This window comes from Myotis yumanensis, unplaced genomic scaffold (genome assembly GCF_028538775.1).
Source record: "Myotis yumanensis isolate MYYU_CA2020_CCGP unplaced genomic scaffold, mMyoYum1.0.hap1 SCAF_3, whole genome shotgun sequence".
In the NCBI taxonomy this organism is placed as follows: domain Eukaryota; kingdom Metazoa; phylum Chordata; class Mammalia; order Chiroptera; family Vespertilionidae; genus Myotis; species Myotis yumanensis.
Window position 1 is genome coordinate 95,181,076 of NW_027223754.1, and position 12,480 is coordinate 95,193,555.

The following is a 12,480-nucleotide window of genomic DNA, read 5'->3' on the forward strand; positions in this document are numbered from 1 at the left end:
TCTATACTAACAAAATGGTAATATGCAAATTGGTCGGGATGCCTTCACACAATGACCGAACAGCAGGCTGTGTGGGGCGACCAGGCCGGCAGGGGGGCAGTGAGGGGCAAACAGGCCAGCGGGCGGGGGGGGGGGGGCAGTTGGGGGCGACCAGGCCTGCAGGGGAGAAAGTTGGGGGCAACCAGGCCTGCAGGGGGGAAAGTTGGGGGTGACTAGGCCAGTGGCGGGAGGGCCAGTTAAGGGCAACCAGGCTGGTGGGGAGGGCAGTTGGGGGTGACCAGGCCAGCACGGGGCACAGTTATGGGTGACCAGGCCAGAAAGGGGGGCAGTGAGGGGTGACCAGGCTGGCAGGGGGGGTTAGTTAGGGATGATTAGGCCAGCAGGCAGAGGGTGGTTAGGGGTGATCAGGCCGGTGGGGGCAGGAGGGGCAGTTAGAGGTGACCAGGCCGCCAGGGAGGGCAGTTACGGGCGATGAGGCTGGCAGGCAGGTGAGCAGTTAGGAGCCAGCGGTCCCGGATTGTGAGAGAGATGTAGACTGCTGGTTTAGGCCTGATCCCCAGACAGTCAGACATCCTCCGAGGGGTCCTAGATTGGAGAGGGTGCAGGCTGGGCTGAGGGGACCCCCCCATGCACGAATTTCGTGCACCGGGCCTCTAGTATATATATGCTAAGTGTCCGTCCCACTGGTTGCTATGACATGCACTGGCCACCATGGGGCAGATACTCATTGCAGGAGCTGCCTAGCTGCAGTGACTTGGCAGTGGAGGTTCTCGGGTGAGACACCAGAGTTCAGTAAATTGCCACATGCCACTCTGCTGATAAGTGGCATAGTTAGGATTCAAACTTACTTTTGTCAGACAGCAAAACCTCTTTCATCTACACTCCAGTGAAACATAATAATGGAAGTTTCAGATTCAGGGAGGTGTTGGTTTAAGACAGATCATGCTCTCAGAAACCAGAGAGGAGGGAGCCCGATTCCTCAGAGGGCCGCACGATTCCACCTTCGGCCATGGGTTATGTTGTTGCTGGGGCACTGTCGGCCCCAAATCTAGTTTACTGCACACTTGCGTTTGCGTTTCACATCTTGTATGACAGCAACTTTGCAGAGTGCCCTCTCGCACTCCGGGACCCCTCGGGGAATGTCAGAGAGCTGGTTTTGGCCCAATCCCTACAGGCCAGGCCAAGGGACCCCACTTGCTGGAGGGACCCCGCTCACTCCGCAGACGCCCTTTGAGCCACGGTGCCACCCCTGGTGTGGCCAGCTGGGTAGAGACCATCTTTCCCAGGCTTGCCCAGCCGGCCACCTTCTAATTAATTTCCTTTCAATGTACACGAATCTGTGCACCGGATCACTAGTTTAAAAATAAATGTTGACTTACATGCGCGATACATGTAAATCTCTCACTGGCACCAATCTAGACAGAGTAAGAATATTCCTAACTGAACCTGTTTTCAAATAAGTTTAATCAATTTATCAGTCATTGCTTTTATCAACGTTTTTATATCATGTTTTGTTTTTATATCATGTTTTTTTTAATTTGTTTTTGTTGTTTTTATATCATGTCTTTGTTTAACAATCATGTTGTTATTTCTTCTAATTAATTTCCTTTCAATGTGCACTGGGCCACTAGTCCTATCTAATAATAGAGAAACATGGTAATTAGCCGTACCTCCGCTACCCTTCTCATTGGCTAATCAGGGTGATATGCAAATTAACTGCCAACCAAGATGGCGGCCGGCAGACAGGCAGCTTGAAGCGATCAGGAGGCTTGCTTGCTTCAGTGACGGAGGAAGCCAATGTTCCCGGCCTGCCTTGCCGGCCTCTCAGCTTGCAGTTTAAGAAACATTGTTACAAATATAGAAGCTAAAAAAAAAACAGAAACCTGCTTTCAGCCAGCCGGGCTTCAGCCAGCAGGACCGAAACATTGTTTCAATTATAGAACAAACGCAGATCCCTGCTTTCAGCCAGCCGGGATCTCAGAGCTGGAGTGAGTAGGACCGCAACAGTGTTACAATTATAGAACCCAAACAAACCAGATACCTGCTTTCAGCAGCCGAGGACTCAGAGCTGGAGCCAAGCCTCAGAGCTAAAGCTGGCCCAGAATTTAAAAAAAAAGAAAAAAAGGACAGGTTGGGAGCTTCAGTCACCCACCAGCCTGAAAATGGCCCTCAGCCCCTCACCCAGACTGGCCAGGCACCCCAGTGAGAACCCTCACCCTGAAGGGGGTATGACCAGCTGCAAACAACCATCATCCCCTCATCCAGTCTGGACAGGCACCCCAGTGGGGACCCCCACCCTGAAGGGGGTGTGGCCAGTCTGAAAACGTCCCTCAGCCCCTCATCCAGGCTGGCCAGGCACCCAGTGGGGACCCCCACCCTGATCCAGGACACCATTCAGGGCAAACCAGCCGGCCCCCACCCGTGCACCAGGTCTCTATCCTATATAGTAAAAGGGTAATATGCCTCCCAGCACTGGAATCAGCGGAGCCGCGAGACCTCCCAGCACTGGGATCAGCGTGACAGGGGGCAGCGACCAAGCCCCCTGATCGCCCTGTGGCTCTGTGTGTGACGGGGCGGGGCCACAACCTCCCTATCCGCTCTGCTCTGTTCGTGACAGGGGAGGCGCCCCAACCCCCTGATCAGCCCTGCTCTGTGCCTGATAGGGGGGAGCTCCCCAACCCCCTGATCGCCCTACGGCTCTGTGTGTGACAGTGGCGGCGCCCCAACCCCCTGATCGGCCCTGCTCTGTGTGTGACAGGGTGTGGCGCCCCAACCCTCCCCCCCCCCACGGGCCCTGCTCTGTGTGTGACAGGGTAGAGCCATAACCTCCCCATCGGCCCTGCCCTGAGTGTGACAGTGGCGGCGCCCCAACCCCCTGATCGGCCCTGCTCTGTGGGTGATAGAGGGCGGTGCCCCAACCCCCTGAACCGCCCTGCTCTGTGTGTGACAGGGGGCGGTGCCCCAACTCCCCTATCGGCCCTACTCTGTGAGTGACGGGGGGAGCTCCTCAACCCCCTGATGGGCCCTGCTCTGTGCGTGACGGGGTATGGAGCCCCAACCCCCCTGATGGGCCCTGCTCTGTGCGTAATGGGGCAGCACCCCAACCCCCTGATCGGCCCTGCTCTGTGCGTTACAGGGGATGGCGCCGCAACCTCCCTATCAACCCTGCCTTGAGTGTGACGAGGCGGTGCCCCAACCCCCCAATCGGCCCTACCCTGAGCGTGACTGGGGGTGGCATCGCAACCTCCCGATCCGCCCTGCTCTGTGCATGACAGGGGGCGGTGCCCCAACTCCCCAATCGGCCCTGCTCTGAGCCCGACCAGGGGCTGCACCTAGGGATTGGGCGTGCCCTCTGCCACCCGGGAGCAGGCCTAAGCCAGCAGGTCATTATCTCCCGAGGGGGCCTAGACTGTGAGAGGGCACAGGCCAGGCTGAGGAACCCCCCTCTCCCCCCCAAGTGCACAAATTTTTGTGCACCGGGCCTCTAGTATAATATATAAAGAAGAATTCCTTTGAGGGGCTCATGAGTACACTTGACATAGCTGAGGAAACATGTTCACAACTCTTTTCCTAAATATGAATTGGACCCTGCAGATGAAGAACTGACTCATTGTTTGATAACCCATCCTATATAATAAAAGCATAATATGCAAATTGACCGAACGGCAGAACGACTGATCGGCGGGGGTTGGGGCTGGTGAGCAGGTGTGCCAGTCCAGCCTAGGCACGTGCCAGCAGGCAGAGGGGAGGGGGCGGTGATGGGGTGAGGGGGTGTGGTGGCAACCAGCGGTGGAGCAATGGGGGTTGGTGCCATCCCCTGATCGCCCACCCGGTCGCCTCCTACAGAGGGAGGCCAAGGGCAGCGGCAGGAGCGGGGCGATTTAGGGTGGGGCAGGCCATTCGCCATCCCCAGGTAAGCCCGCTAGGATCATCTCCTGCAGAGGGAGTCCACTGGCAACTGCGACTGCAGCAGGGCAATTCAGGGCGGGGCTGGCCACTCGCCGTCCCCAGATAGGCCCGCTGGAGTTACCTCCTGCAGAGGGAGGCCACCAGTGACTGCGGCAGTGCGATTCAGGGCAAGGCCAGCCACTTGCTGTCCCCAGATATGCCCGCCAGGGTTGCCTCCTGCAAAGGGAGGTGCAGTGGGGGGGCGGGGCCGGCCACTTGCCACCTGTGCTGTCCCCTGATCGGCCCGCCAGTTACCTCCCGCAGAGGGAGGCCAGACTCCAACTGACGGCCTAAACCATCAGTTGGATATCCGCTGAGGGCTCCCAGACTGCGAGAGGGAGCAGGCTGGGCTGAAGGACCTCTCTGGGTACATGAATTTTCATGCACCGGGCCTCTAGTTCTACATAAAGTCAGAGTAAAATATTTTCAATACATAGTTAATGACCAAATTTGGCAGCAGATTTTGGAATATGACAGATTACTAACACTTTATCTGATTTCATTGTTCTTCTAAAAACCTTAAAATAATCTATTGAAGAAAGTATCCTTAGAAAGGCTGGGTAATTTGAAAAGGCACATGTGTTTTGTTGAGCATATCTGGCTATTTTACAAATGAAAAGAGATATAAATAGTAAACCTTGAAAGTACATTTTCTTATTAAGAACTTGATTGTTAGGTGCTACAGTGGGAGAACTGGTTAGTTATAATTCCTGTCTCCTAAGTATCTATAAACCTGAAACACCATATTTAAAAAATATGTAGATAAAATAATAAAATGTAAATAAAGTTTGTCAAAGTCAGTGATTATGGCATTACATTAGACAAATATAATAGTAAATAGCTATCATTTATTCAGCATCTACACTGTATTAAACCTGACATAATATGTTTTTAAAATACATTATGAGTGAGATCATGTGGTATTTTTCTTTCATTGAATGGCTTATTTCACTTAGCATAATACTCTCCAGTTCCATCCATGCTGTTGCAAATGGTAAGAATTCCTTCTTTTTTACAGCAGCATAGTATTCCATCGTGTAGATGTACCACAGTTTTCTAATCCATTCATCTACTGATGGGCACTTAGGCTGTTTCCAAATCTTCGCTATGGTAAATTGTGCTGCAATGAACATAGGGATGCATATATCCTTTCTGATTGGTGTTTCTGGTTTCCTGGAATATATTACTAGCAGTGGGATCACTGGGTCAAATGGGAGTTCCATTTTTAACTTTTTGAGGAAACTCCATACTGTCTTCCATAGTGGCTGCACCAGTCTGCATTCCCACCAGCAGTGCATGAGTGTTCCCTTTGCTCCACATCCTCTCCAGCACTTGTCGTTAGTTAATTTGTTGATGATAGCCATTCTGATAGGTGTGAGATGATACCTCATTGTTGTTTTGATTTGCATCTCTCCGATGATTAGTGACTTTGAGCATGTTTTCATATGTCTCTTGGCTTTCTGAATGTCTTCATTTGAAAAGTGTCTATTTAGGTCTTTTGCCCATTTTTTGATTGGATTGTTTATCTTCCTTTTGTTAAGTTGTGTGAGTTCCCTATAAATGTTGGAGATTAAACCCTTATCGGTGATAACATTGGCGAATATGTTCTCCCATGCAGTGGGTTTTCTTGTTGTTTTGTTGATGGGTTCTTTTGCTATGCAGAAGCTTTTTATTTTGATGTCGTCCCATTTGTTTATTTTCTCTTTAGTTTCCAATGCCCTAGGAGCTGTATCAGTGAAGAAATTGCTTCGGCATATGTCTGAGATTTTGTTGCCTTTGGATTCCTCTGGTATTTTTATGGTTTCCCGTCTTACATTTAAGTCCTTTATCCATTTTGAGTTTATTTTTGTGTATGGTGTGAGTTGGTGGTCTAGTTTCATTTTTTTGCATGTATCTGTCCAATTTTCCCAACACCATTTGTTGAAGAGACTATCTTGACTCCATTGTGTGTTCTTGCCTCCTTTGTCAAATATTAATTGAGCATATTGGTTCAGGTCGATTTCTGGGTTCTCTATTCTATTCCATTGATCTATATGTCTGTTCTTGTGCCAGTACCATGCAGTTTTGAGAACAGTGGCTTTGTAATACAGCTTGATATCTGGTATTGAGATCCCACCTACTTTGTTCTTCTTTCTCAGGATTGCTGCAGCTATTCGGGGTCTTTTTTTATTCCAGATGAATTTTTGGAGCATTCGTTCTAGGCCTGTGAAATATGCCATTGGTATTTTAATGGGAAGTGCGTTGAATTTATAGATTGCTTTGGGTAGTATGGACATTTTAATGACGTTGATTCTACCAATCCATGAACATGGTATGTTCTTACATCTGTTTATATCTTCCTCTATCTCATTTTTCAATGTCCTGTAGTTTTCTGAGTAGAGGTCTTTTGCCTCTTTAGTTAAGTTTATTCCTAGGTATCTTAATTTTTTTGGTGTGATGGTAAATGGGATTGCTTTTTTAGTCTCTCTTTCTGTAAGTTCACTATTGGTGTATAGCAATGCCATTGATTTCTCGGCGTTAATTTTGTATCCTGCTACATTGCCAAATTCATGTATTAAGTCTAATAGTTTTTTGATGGAGTCTCTAGGGTTTTGTATGTACAATATCATGTCATCTGCAAATAAGGACAGTTTTACTTCTTCTTTTCCAATTTGGATGCCTTTTATTTCTTCTTCTTGTCTACTTGCAATGGCTAATACTTCCAGTACTATGTCGAACAGGAGTGGTGAAAGTGGGCATCCCTGTCTTGATCCTGTTCTTAAGGGAAATGGTTTCAGTTTTTTTGCCCATTGAGTATGATGTTGGCTGTGGGTTTGTCATTATAAGGCTTTTATTATGTTGAGGTATGATCCTTCTATTCCCATTTTGCTGAGAGTTTTTATCAGGAAAGGATGTTGGATTTTGTCATATGCTTTTTCTGCATCAATTGATATGACTATGTGTTTTTTCTCTCTCAATTTGTTTATGTGATGTATCACGTTTATTGATTTGCAGATATTGTACCAGCCTTGCATCCCTGGGATAAATCCTACTTGGTCATGGTGTATGATCTTTCTGATGTACTGCTGGATCCGATTTGCTAAGATTTTGTTGAGGATTTTGGCATCTATGTTCATGAGGGATATTGGCCTGTATTTCTCTTTCTTTGTGTTGTCTTTATCTGGTTTTGGTATGAGGGTGATGCTGGCTTCATAGAATGAGCTTGGAAGTGTTCCTTCATCTTGAATTTTTTTGAATAATCTGAGGAGGATAGGTTTTAGTTCTTCCTTAAATGTTTGGTAAAACTCCCCTGTGAAGCCGTTTGGTCCTGGGCTTTTGTTTGCTGGAAGCTTTTTGATGACTGCTTCAATTTCTTCCATAGTTATTGGCCTATTGAGATTTTTAGATTCTTCCTGATTGAGTTTTGGAAGGTTGTATTTTTCTAGGAATATGTCCATTTCCTCCTGCTTGTCTAGTTTGTTGGAGTAGAGTTGCTCATAGTATTTTTTAATAATCATTTGTATTTCTGTGGCATCTGTTGTTATTTCACCTCAATCATTTCTGATTTTATTTATTTGGGACCTCTCTCTTTGCTTCTTGGTGAGCCTGGCTAGAGGTTCATCAATCTTGTTTATGCTGTCAAAGAACCAGCTCTTAGTTTCATTGATCTTTATGTATTGTTTTTTTGGTCTGTATGTCATTTATTTCTGCTTTGATCTTTATTATCTCCTTCCTTCTGCTCACTCTGGGCTTTTCTTGTTCTCTTTCTAATTCTTTGAGTTGTAGAGTTAGATGATTTACTACCATTTTTTCTTGCTTTTTGAGGTAGGCCTATAGAGCTATAAACTTCCCTCTCAGGACTGCTTTCATTGTGTCCCATAGGTTTTGGATTGTTGTGTTTTCATTGTCATTAGTGTCCAGGATGTTTTTAATTTCTTCTTTGATCTCATTGGTAACCCAATCAATATTTAATAACATGCTATTCAGCTTCCAAGTGTTTGAGTCTTTTGGATTGTTTTTATTGTAGTTTATTTCCAATATTATGCCATTGTGGCCTGAGAAGATGCTTGGTATGATTTCAATCTTCTTGAATTTGGGGAGACTTTGCCTGTGATCCAGTCTGTGGCCTATTTTTGAAAATGTCCCATGTGCACTTGAGAAGAATGTATATTCTGCGGTTTGGGGTGAAATGTTCTTAAGATGTCAATGAAGTCCATCTGATCTAGTGAGTCATTTAGAATTGCTGTTTCTTTGCTGATTTTTTGTCTGGAGGATTTACCCAGTGATGTCAGTGGTGTATTAAAGTCCCCTACTATGATTGTATTGTTGTTGATCTCTCCCTTGATATCTTCCAGAAGTTTTTTTATGTATTTCAGTGCTCCTACATTGGGTGCATATATGTTTATTAGGGTTATATCCTCTTGTTGCATCGATCCCTTTAGTATTATGAAGTGGCCTTCTTTATCTCTTGTTATGGCCTTTACTTTGAAGTCTATTTTGTCCGATATATGTATTGCTACCCCAGCTTTTTTTCATTTCCATTTGCCTGAAAGATATTTTTCCCCCCCTTCACTTTCAGTCTGTGTGAGTCCCTTCTTCTGAGGTGGTCTCTTGTAGACAGCAAATGTATGGGTCATGTTTTTTTTATCCATTCAGCCACTTGATGTCTTTTGATTGGAGCATTTAGTCCATTTACGTTTAAAGTTATTTTTGAAAGGTGCAACCATAGTAAAACAAAGACTTATATATATATTTTTAAAATATGTTTTATTGATTTATTTACAGAGAGAAAGGGAGGAGAGGGAGAGAGAGTTAGAAACATCGATGAGAGAGAAACATCGATTCAGCTGCTTTCTGCACAGTCCCTACTGGGTATGTGCCCGCAACCAAGGTACATGCCCTTGACCAGAATCGAACCTGGGACCCTTCAGTCTGCAAGCTGATGCTCTATCCACTGAGCCAAACCTGTCAAGGAAGACTTATATTTTTGATATTTATTTTATATATTTAAATGCCATTTAACAAAGAAAAATCAACCAAAAAAATGAGTTGGCGTGTCACCTCTGACACGCGTGTCATAGGTTCGCCATCACTGGTATAGGAGGCTTTGAATACATAATTTGGGGAGGTATTTCGGTACTTTTTATTTTGAAATAAATATAGGTTCTCAGGAAGCTGCAAAGAAATTATACAGAGGTCCCATGTAACCTTAGCCAGCAATGGTACGCGTTTCCCCCAGCATTCACATCCTATATAATAAAGGGCTAATATGCAAATAGACCGAATGTCGGAACAACCGGTCGCTATGACATGCGCTGACCACCAGGGGTCTTGCGCGGAACATGGTGGGTGTCAACCGTGGCGGGATGGTGGAGCAGGTGAGCAGGGTTGCCAGACCAAGGCAGGGCGCTGGTCGCTGTCATCAGGGTGAGCCTCTGGTGGTTACTGAAAATTCTTTGCTCCCACGCACCGCGGTCCCACCCAGTGCTTGCACCTGCTGCCAGCGTCAGCCCTGCTCGCAGCCAGCATTGGAGCCACCGCTTGCACCCACTGCCAGTGTCCGGTGCCGGTCCCAATCACTCAGCACCAACAGCAGGTGCAAGCAGTGGCTGGCAGCCCTGATCGCCCCTGAGGGCTTCTCTACCTCCCCCTGCTCCTCAGGGGTGATCGGGGCACCGGTCCCGCTCGTACCCTCTGCTGACGCCGGCCCCAATCACTCCGCACCATCAGTGGGTGCGAGTGGGGGCTGCGGGAGTGGGGCTGCCGGCAGACAGGGGACCGGTCGGGGCGCGGAGCATGGGCCGAGACCCGCCCCTGTGCCTGCCGCATCCTCACAGCCCTCAGTTCCTTTCAAGGTGCACGAATTCATGTACTGGGCCCCTAGTTTTAAATAATTGCAGTAGCACATTTCCTTTTCAATACATAATTTTTTATGAACTGTTTTCAGTTTTTATTGTTCTTATAAGCTCTTTTTCTTTACATCTTTTGTTTTATTATAAACCTGACAAGGAAAGAATTAAGCCCTATTAAATTTGTTCCTTTAATGTTGGTCTTTCCTATATGGGTTTGAATCTCTGAGATATTGTCCTCTAAATACACAAGCTACTTCCTAATGGAAAGGGGTATGTTGAGCTCAGCTCTTAGATCCAATACTTGGCATTTCCACATCATTATCTTTAGCATAGAAATAGTGAACCTTTCAAAGATGCCTGACCACCACTGTAGGGCCCTTTGGCTGCTTATTTCTCTGCCCCCACTTCCACAGGGCACCTTGCCATTGGCCTTCAGATTGTCTCCTCCCTCTTCTCAGGAATTTCCTCCTCATCCATCTTCCACTCCCTCACCTTTGTCATCTGTGCTTCAGGGAGGCAGCTCAGTTCTGCCTGACTCCAGGCCAGATGAGAATCATCAGCTCTCCCATAGAATGGTGATTCTCCACTTCTCAGTGGATCACTCTCCATGGGTCCTCTCTGCAACTTTCTCTAACCTCCATAACCCTCTGAATTAAACTCCCTCACAACAAAATCCTCTTGACCTCCCTGAGAGCTCATATCCAGCGGGAATGCCCAGCCATAAACCTCCTCTCCCCTGCATCTGCTCAGTTTCCCTTCCTGCCTTCTCAGGAATCTTATGCTCTTATTGTCTCTTTTCTACATCTCTAGTTTTTATCTCCTCTATGGATCCTTACCATCAGCATTTCTTAAGCCTGCTTAATTTTTTCCCAACCTTAAAAACTTTTCCCTTCCCCTTCTTCCCACTGCAGCTACTGCCCTCACTCTCTCTGCACCGTCCCTCACCCTTCTGCAAACTGTAGCCTCTAACTGGTTTGTCCTAATCCACTCCTTCATTCTTCCTATTTAATGTCTACATTGCAGCTAAAGGAATCTTTTTAAAACACAAATCTGACCATGTGACCTCTTTGCTTAAAACGCCCCAGTGGCTTACCACAGAGATAGAGTCTGAGGGTAAAACCAGTGTCCCTGCTTGGTTGGACATCCAGGCTCAGGCCCTGGCTCCTGCCTGCCTCTTCCAGCCTGACTGGAACCCCGCTTTCCTGCCCATGGCATCCTTTTACCTCCTGTCATTGGCCCTCTTCTTTGCATGTGCTGTTTCTTCTATGAGGATTACTCCCTTCTCCCTGCCACCTATCCTTTCCTTATCAAATAAACACCTGTTCATTTTGCAAATCTCACTTCTGCATTATTTCCTCTTGGTAAGCTTTTCTAAATTATGGCATTCATACTGACCTATGCTGCTTTCTCTTCTTGGCACCCATTACACTTGTAACTTTTTAAAACTGTACTTACATGGCAAATGCAAGCCTGTAAATCTTGTGGGGCCAGGCACCCCATCAGTTCACTGTTTCCTGTTCCCTGTGCCTAATACACTGTGTGGCCACAGTAGTTTTCATTGTTGGAGAAATGAGACAAAATGCTGTCTTTCTGCATATATGTTTTTATGAAAATGAAGCTATTAAAGGTATGTGAAGCTACTACTTTATAGAATGCTACTTATGAAAAGTTAAAGTATCACATGAATCCTGTCAACTTAAGGTATAATATAAAGGAAGGTTTAAAGAAACCTAAATATTTTGATACAAGCTGTTTTGATATACTGTATATGACTTAACAAAGTCTTTCTTTACTTTTTAAAATCCTGTTTGAGTAAATTTTGTTTTATACAGGGTAGGTGTCCCAGTGTCAAAAAGCCCCAGTCCTTTTACCTGTATCACAACTTAACACTATGCAACTTCCTTCAGTCCCTGTCTTAACTCTTTAAATTGCCTTTTCTGCCTGGTTTGCTTTTATTACAAACAAGAAGAGACCTGAGCCTTCGTCATTTACTACTTAATCTTTTATTTAAGAAGACATTTTTTAATGATCATTCTGGTGTTCACTCTTTCCTTCTGCAAATATTTATTATCTGCTGTGTGCCAGCCACTGTTCTGTGGGGGAGAGAGAGGGGAAAAGCTTAATTCCCCTTACAGCTCACATTATCATTCATTGGTGCCTTATTTATATCATTTGAGTGCTGGGTAACCTGCCATAGGTCTTTTATATAATGGACTTCTCTTTAGAGGGGTTTTTAGCTTAAATTAGATTATAAGTAGAATTCTATAAAGTAGTAGCTTTCTTCAATAAATATCAGTATTAATGATTTTAAAGTATATTAAGATGGCCTAAAGTACTCCTTTAACTCCATTACTAGTTTATTTCTCAGAGATGTGATGTTATGGGATTAGGCCTGATTAGTCTCAGAGAGGAAGCATGCATCATACAGGTACATTACACTGACTACATGAGCTCTGCAGTTCTTTCAGGTGGGAAAATAAAAGAATATACAATTCAGTATCATGGGTATTTGTTAGCATATCAGTTCAGCTCCAATAGAATTTATTGGCACTAGGAATTAGAATTTATTTGTTGACATTTTAATCTTTTATTTCTATAACCATTTATTCTATTCACTTACAAGTCAACAGAGCACTTGAATGGGCTTTCATTCATTGTTACAAAGGAGCAGAAAAAGTATTAACTTTTCAACTTTACCACC

General features: G+C 45.7%; 1 protein-coding gene across 6 annotated transcripts in view; it reads left to right on the forward strand.

Moving 5' to 3' along the window:
- The window catches only part of MIPEP (mitochondrial intermediate peptidase), a 262,517-nt gene that overhangs the window by 131,910 nt on the left and 118,127 nt on the right, over positions 1-12,480 (forward strand). The gene's annotated exons all lie outside the window — the stretch shown is intronic.